We start from the raw sequence: 8,294 nt of genomic DNA, 5'->3' as shown, positions 1-8,294 counted from the left end.
GTAGATGGGTAGCGGATGGGGGAGGGGGTTATGGGGAAGTAGATGGGGAGCGGATGGGGGAGGGGAGGTGGAGGAGTATGAGCGGTGGATGGGGGAGGGGCGGTGAGGGGGAGTAGATGGGTAGCGGATGGGGGAGGGGAGGTGGGGGGAGTATGAGCGGTGGATGGGGGAGGGGAGGTGGGGAAGTAGATGGGGAGCGGATGGGGGAGGGGCGGTGGGGGGAGCAGATGGGGGTCGGGGGCGCTGTGTTGTTCTTCTCATTCACTTATTTAGAAACTTTCCTGCTCGGAGCATCCTCCCCGGACCCCGATCTCGGCCGCGCCTCCCTCCCCGCGGCGGGTCCCGGGCTTCTCCTGCCCGTGCTCGGCTCCGCTCCTGCCCCTCAGGGACCCTGTCGCCCCGGATGCCCCCTTACCTGGGCGATGGTGGCGCCGGCAGCCCGCAGCCCCTCGCCATGGCCGATCGCTGCCCGCTCTTCGCCCGGACCAGCCCGGCTACAGCGGTGACAGCTCCCGTGCAGGGTGAGCGGCGCCCCCACTGAGCAGGCGCGGAGCCCGCACGAAGGGGAGGGGAGGGGAGGGCAGGGCACGGGCAGCCCCTTGATGATGTGGCCCGTGATGCGAGTGCGCAGCAGGCGCTGCCAGTGAGGTCGGCTCGCGGGGAACCCCCCAGCGGAAGGGGCTGAGCGCGAGGAGCCGCCGCCAACCGTCATCCCGAGCTCCGGGGGCGCGAGGAACCGCAGCCGGGGGTGGGTGGGAGCTATGTTGTAAGCTACGCGCATTAAGCACGGGGGAGGGGAGCGCTCGGCTGTTCTCCCCAGCAGCCCCCTCCCCTCGGGCATAGGGGGCTATACAAGGGAGATTGAGGGGGTCGATTACTTGGTCACAGCCATATTGGGGGTGCACCTAATGACTGATGCTCCCAGCCCAAGGGGGACGGGGTGCGGAGGGGGGTGTGATACTCCCATCCCCCACCAACGGGGGGTGGGGGCCGTGAACCCCCCTCTTCCCACACACACACACAAAGAGGGGATGGAGTGGGGCTAGGGAGAGCTTCCCAGTGGGGCAAGGGGCTGTACAGGAAGGGCAGTGATCCCATTCCCCCACACACATACCCCCAGAGATCCTGCTGGAAGGAAGGAATAGAGGAAGGTTAAGGGGCACTTTAACACACGTAGGATCAGAGTGATGACAATTTCTTTCCCCAGCACCCTGAAGAGCAGCAAAGGGAAAGCTACAGGGGCAGAGAAAACCCCCACCCCAATTATCCCCTCAGAAAAACCTAATCACTTTCTAGCTAGGTGCCTTTTTAAAAAAAAAAAAAATTCCATTTGGTGCAGCTGTGCCTCCACGCCACAATGAAAGATGCCCAGTCAATCCTGAAAATAATTTAAACCAGCCCGGTCCACAAGTCACACATAATTACCATCCACTTTGCTATTCAATACTGTAGTTAAAAAAAAAAAAATCCCTCCAGAAAGCCTCTGGTTTGAATTACCTAGACTCCAGGAAGCATAATTTCAAATCCCAGCAGTTCTGGTTCAATTCTTCATCCCTTCCAGATAGATAAACGGAGTTCCAAGTTGTTTACTGTGTGCAGTTCTAGTGAGTGAGTTCATGAGGTTCTGTGTGCTCTGAGGGGACGTTAGAGATGAACTTGCTAAATCTTGCTCCATAGTTCGGCTTGCCAATGACACACTGGTCTCTTCCTGTTTTCACATTTCCAGTACTGATTTCACAAGTGCTGGTTTCTCATTGATTAAAAGTGAGTGGGTGGCCTTCTCTGTTTTGAGCAAGCACACTATAGATTTGCAATGTATGAAAATCAAAAAAGGATGGAAAGCAGAGTAAGCACCAAATGTATTCCTGGCAATGCTTTTGCTTTCACTTGTAAAAGCTTTATTGGCAACAAAACACAAGACTCAACAATTTTTACTTATTTGAGACTCTTATACAGAATGCACTTGAACACTTTCTTTCTTTTAGCTTGATTGAAATAATTTCATTAAGTCAACTGATTTCATTAATTGGTTCAATGAAATAAAAAACATAAATTGCTGTTTGAAAACTTTTCTCTTTAGACTGGCTGGTTTTTTAATTCTCCTTGCCCAAGTACTCTGTGATATGCCCAGAAAGCTTTAAGAATTTAAGGCCCTGATCCTGTAAAGATTTACACATGGGCTTAACTTTACACACTCTGAGTAGCCCCATTGAAGTCAATGTACTCATGCATGTAAAATTAAGCACATGCAGGTTCAGAGTCGAACTATGATACGTATGTGGATTCTTTGTTGAAGTAGATATAGAGAGAGGTGAAGTTCAACTAATTTCTTTTGTCCTGATAAACATAAATATTTTAAATTCAAAATGATGAATGTTTACATTCAATTAGTTTAACATTTGTACAAAACATTGAAAATATGTGCTGTTATTTTCTAAAAGAGTACTTCCTATACTGATGCTCTGTACTTCATAGCAATGGAGAAACCTGAAGTGGAAAACCTTTTTTTTTAAAATCTATACATGAATTTAGTGATGATGGAATCTGTCAGGTTGACAGCTCTGGAACCTGTTTTTCGCCTCTCTAATCCACAGAACATACCTATCTCATAGAACTGGAAGGGACCCCGAAAGGTCATCAAGTCCAGCCCCCTGCCTTCACTAGCAGGACCAAGTACTGATTTTTGCCCCAGATTCCTAAGTGGCCCCCTCAAGGATTGAATGCACAACCCTGGGTTTAGCAGGCCAACGCTCAAACCACTGAACTATCCCTCTCCCCACAAACATAATACAGAGTGCCCAAAGCACCAAGTGTCTGCAATAAGTTGGAGCTAAATACTGTGAGCATATGAATAAAAGTTTAAAGTTAAGTATGTTGGTAGGTGTTTCACAGGATCAGGGCCAAAATCATATGCATTGAAATAGTTAACAGTGTTGACATTCATGTCACCATAATTAGTTTTCAGAGTGAACATGCTATTGAGATTAATTAGACAGTATACGCCTTGTAGACCTAATGTTTAGGCCATTTGCAAAATTCAGAAAGACTTACACCTGGTCCATGCTATCCCAGTTGTTTTCAGTTGTGAGAGATAGCTAAATATATTTGTAAATGAAAATTGAGTTTCTGGAGCACAACTGTATGGAAAAGAGTGAATTCTGCAGCAAATTCAGTGGCTACGTAACTGTGGAATATACAGAGACCAAGCATGGGTGGCAGCAGCAGTGGAAGCTTCCCCTGCTTTGGTCAGTCTCTGATCTTGAGGGACCACTTTTAGGGAGAAGGCAGTTCCCCAAGTTAGTAGAAAAGTTAAAGACAGAGAGAGAGAGAGTTTGTGTGAGAGAGAGGGAGAGAGAGATCTGAACATGTATCCAATAGAAATTGAACAGAAACCACATTTCACATAAACTACCGTACTATACAGCATTTGGAGGGTTAACTACATTTTGTCACAACTGTACTGGACTGAGTGATCTAGAAGTGAAATGTCCACATTCCATTGCCAATCCCTTGAACTATCCAATCCCTCTTTACAGTTTTCAAGGTCTAAATTGTAATAGCTAGACAGCAATAAAAATTGCAGAGCAAATCCTGTATAACAGGTTGGCCAGTCAATTAAAGTTGGCAAGCATGTGAGTTGCTTTTCTAAGAGAAAATTTAGCTCCCTTGGGCCAAAATTTAATCTCAGATGCACTTGCCAGATTTTGACAATTAACATGGGAAAGGTTTCAAAAAATAGTAGCTAGTCACCTGGCTGCTTGGCTTTCCAGCAGAGTCGGCCACTTACACAGTTTAATATTGTAATTCTTCTAAAAATGATGAGTTTTTCATTCCAAAGCATCACAGAAATGCATACCAAAAGTTTTTTGCTTTTTGTTGCCTTTTTCCTTCCCTTTCCTCATATTTTTAACTACTGATTTACATGAGCCTAGAGGGCTATATGTTACTTTCAGTTTGTGTGTACAACTCTAAATGACATTGATGGGACCACCACCTGCAGACCAAGGGTACTGTACAACCCCAAAAATGAAACGGTAATGGCCCTATTCTACCTTTTATTCCTTTCCCTGAAATATTGTTTCATCTTTATTTACTTAGTTTGGTGTTATATTAAACTATGAAAACTGTATTTATATGATTTTCAAGCTTCCTCCACTTTTGACGAGCACAGTGAGATCATTTGTTGATTTGCCACTACTCTTTCCTGAAATCTTGGTAGAAACTCTGTATTTGGAGTGGTAAAACAGCTGCGTTCCCCAGTGAGCTAAAGAAATATACTCACTGTAATCTATTTTTATATATTACTGTTTAAAAAACAATGGTTTATTATAAAGTTCTGAGGCAGTACTCCTTAGAGGTACAATATAGCTGACTGAAATACCTAACTTCCATCAGGGCATTTTGTATTACACCCCTTTAAAATTGCTTGCTTAGAATACCAGGAGACTCATAAGAATTAAAACCCCTTTCTTTTTCTGTATACTTAATTATGTTTGGATTACCAGTCATGTGTCTTTGAAATATTCAGACTGCATTAGTGATTGATCTCTTTAAAACTGTATACGAGAAGAGTTAATCTAAAATTACAGGAGTTGTATTTTCAGAGTCACATTAAAGAATTTTGGGGCCTGTGCACTATGGAAATTGGGGGCCTCCCACCTTCCCTGGGGTGGGAGGTCTGGGGGGGCAGGTCCTGCCCCCAAGGAGGTGTGAGAGGCTCCAGGGGATGGGGTTGTAAGGGAGCCCACTCAAGGGTCACCCCACAGCAACTCCTGTCCTGCAGGGCTGGCCTGGCTCGCTGCTCCAGCCTGTTGTCTCTTGCCTAAGGCTACATCTACACTGCACACCCCAGCCGTGTCGCTGTAAGGTATGCTCTTTGTCTGCAAGAGAGAGCTCTCCTGCCAACAAAATAAAACCACCCCCAACAAGCGGCAGTAGCTTTGTTGGCGGGAGAGTGTCTCCCAACGACATAGCGCTGTCCACAACGGCACTTTTTGTGGGTAAAACTTTTGTCGGTCAGGGGTGTGTTTTTTTCACACCCCTAACCGACAAAAGTTTTACTGATGAAAGTGCAGTATCGACATAGCCTTAGCATGCAGGTGGGGCCTTCCCCTCCAATGCCCTACTCTGGCCTGTGGCGTGTAAGTTTTGAGAGTTTTTAAAATCATTATTATTTTATGTTGTGTATGTGTGTGGGGAGGGGTTTCCTGGTAGTCAAGGGGCCTTCTCAGATGGGGGCCCGGCGCAAGTGCACAGTGGTTAATTTGGGCCTTGGAGTAGGTATTTCATTCAGCAGTACCTGGATAAATTTGAACTCCAGATCACTATGATATCTTAGGCTTATACAAGACACTATGACCTAATATAATATAAAATTAACATTAAATGCCATAAATTCAAGTAATATTAAAATACATCAATATCTGATTTATACAGCTATAACTCAGGAAAATCCTAAATGAGATTGCCTAAATTTCTGTTCTCTCTCTCTCTTCCAATTCCCTTCTTTATCATCTTTAATTCTTTCCCCTAAGAGAAAGAGTTAAGGATGCCTTGATCCTGCAGAGATCCTGCATAGCCTAAGTTCCACAGAGATTTATCCATATGCAGATAAATCTTTGTGGCGCCTAGGCTATGTGGTACTTTATTCTACAATTACATAATATTGAACCTACAAGAAACTTACAACAGTTAGGATGCTGGTGTGCTGAGACTATTGGCTGTCTTACTCACCAATATCATCTCATTGGTTCCTGCTGTTCCCCCAGTAGTCTGTCTTTATCCATCTGTTGTCTCTTGTTTTATACTTAGTGTGTAAACTCTCTGAGGCAGGACTGGAATATTTTGGTTCTGTTTGTACAGCACCTAGCACAACAGGGTGCTGGGCCATGACTGAGACTCCTGGGTGCTACAGTAAACCAAATAATGAAGAAGAATAATGACATTATTTGACAAAAATGGATTAATTATGGGGAGGTATAGAAACATTTCACACACAAGTTGTAGTGTATTATAAGTACTTTTACTCTCCTATACTAAACAGATTTCATGGGGGAGACCAGCGTTCCTCAAACTGGGGTCCTGACCCAAAAAGGAGTTTTGGGGGGTGGTTGCGATATTGCCACCCTAACTTCCATGCTGCCTTCAGAGTTGGGTGCCTGGAGAACGGTGGCTGCTGGCCAGGTGCAAAGCTCTAAAGGCAGCACCCCGCCAGCAGCAGTGCAGAAGTAAGGGTGGCAATACCTAACCATGCCCCCTTACTTCTGCGCTGCTGCCTTCAGAGCTGGGTGGCCTGAGAGTGGCGGCGGGTGGCCAAGGGCGCAGCTCTGAAGGCAGCAGTGCAGAAGTAAGGGTAGCAGTACCGCGACCCCCCTACAATAACCCTGTGACCCCCCCCACACCCTCCTTTTGGGTCAGAACCCCTAAAGTTGCAACTAGAGCCCTGCACAGATACACAGAGTTGTGCACCCTCCACTTGCCCTCAGCCAGGAGTGGAGCCTGGGGGATGGGGACACGGCCAGGGGCTGCTCTCAGTCCCACCCTGCACAGCAGGCAGGTGGAGGGTCCGCCATGGCTCCCCACAGCTGCCTGCCCGGCTCTTACCCGTGCCGGGCTGTGGCTCCGAGCCACTCCCCTCCTCGGCCAGAGCCAGGTTAGGGAGAGCAATGCTGCTAGCAGTGGGGAGCCACGACAGACCCTCTACCTGCCCCGGGTGGGAAGCCCGAGCAGCCCCCGGCTCGTATCCCTGCTCCCCCGCCCCGTGCCTCTGCCCCCCAGCCTCCCCGCTCAGTGTCCCTGCTCCCCCAGCCCGCCCCACCCAGTGTCCCGGCTCTCCAACCCCCCACCCAGGGACCCAGGCTCACCACAGCTGCCAGTGCGGTTTTCCCCAACCCAGCTCCAGCAGAAGGGGGGGGGGGAAGGGCAGCTCGGAGCTGCAGCCCTGCCATGATAAGAGCGAAGCGGGCAGCTGTGCGGAGCCACAGCAGACCCTCCACCTGCCCTGGGCAGGGAGCACGAGCAGCCCCCGCCCAGTGTTCCTGCCCCCCAGCCTCCCCACCAAGTATCCCTGCCCCACAGCCCCTCCCCCCAGGGCAGGTGGAGGGACCCAGGCTCCCCACAGCTGCCAGCGCAGCTCTCCCCAACCCGGCTCAAGGCGGCTCGGAGCTGCAGCCCAGCCACGATAAGAGATGGGCGGGTGGCTGTGGGGAGCAGCGGCAGACCCTCCACCTACCCTGGCCCTGGGGCCCAAGCAGCCCCAGGCCCATGTCCCAAGCAGCCCCAGGCCCATGTCCCTCACCCAGGGCAGGTGGAGGATCCGCACCAGTTCTTCACACCTGCCCACTGGGTTCTTACCATCAGAGCACTACAGGGATACAAAATTTGTACCTGCATCTGTGCTACTATCCGCAGAAATGGTCCACGGCTATAAAGCAGATACACACAGATTTGCAGGGCTCTAGTTACAACACTGTGAATTTTCAGATTTAATTATCTGAAATTTACTATTTTTAAAATCGTTTGACTGTAAAATTGACCAAAATGGACTGTGAATTTGGTAGGGTCCTAATTATCAGATTATACAGGCAGATTGAAATTATAATATTAGTAAAAATAACACAGGTTGCTTTACCCTCCCCCATATCTCTGCGCGCTCTCAGTTTTTCTAAACGCCATCTCTGATCCTGCCCTTACTTAGCAGGGAGATTTCAGAAACTCTCTGTGTGTCAGTCTCAGAAGAGTTTTCAGGAACTTAAAAAAATATATATATTTAATGGGCAGCAGAACCCCCCACAGTGGGGTCAGTTAGGGCTTAACCATCTCCCAGAAATGTTAGGTTTATCATTGTCCAATCAGGACATTTCATGGATTAGTCCCGCCCTTCATTTTAGGACTTTGCCAACTGATTTCAATAGATTTATAATCATGCATCTGTGCCTGTAGCCTACTACCACCTCTGCGGCCTGTTTGGCCAGGCTATGTGATGGCCCATAGCAGTTTCTCGGGGTGGCTCCTCTATGAGGCACATGTATCCGTTCCTCACCAGACCACGCCCTATGAAAAGCCTGGCTGCACGGGCTGAGCCTAAGGGTACGTCTATACTTACCTCCGGGTCCGGCGGTAAGCAATCGATCTTCTGGGATCGATTTATCGCGTCTTGTCTAGACGGATTGATCCCGGAAGTGCTCGCCGTCGACGCCGGTACTCCTGCTCCGCGAGAGGAGTACGCGGAGTCGACGGGGGAGCCTGCCTGCCGCGTGTGGACCCGCGGTAAGTTCGAACTAAGATAGTTCGAC

The 8,294-nt window shown here is 48.6% G+C and overlaps 1 protein-coding gene across 1 annotated transcript in view; it reads right to left on the bottom strand.

Moving 5' to 3' along the window:
• SLC41A2 (solute carrier family 41 member 2) overlaps window positions 1-472 on the bottom strand; it is a 96,816-nt gene extending 96,344 nt beyond the window's left edge. Inside the window, exon 1 of the mRNA XM_026657467.2 lies at window positions 416-472. The gene's annotated coding sequence lies outside the window, so the exon portion shown is untranslated. The remainder of the gene's footprint in view (window positions 1-415) is intronic.
• Between the last annotated feature and the right edge of the window lie 7,822 nt (window positions 473-8,294).

Source organism: Terrapene carolina, unplaced genomic scaffold (genome assembly GCF_002925995.2).
Source record: "Terrapene carolina triunguis isolate 2854851 unplaced genomic scaffold, T_m_triunguis-2.0 Scaffold247, whole genome shotgun sequence".
Lineage (NCBI taxonomy): Eukaryota > Metazoa > Chordata > Testudines > Emydidae > Terrapene > Terrapene triunguis.
This window is presented reverse-complemented; position numbering and strand designations above follow the sequence as displayed.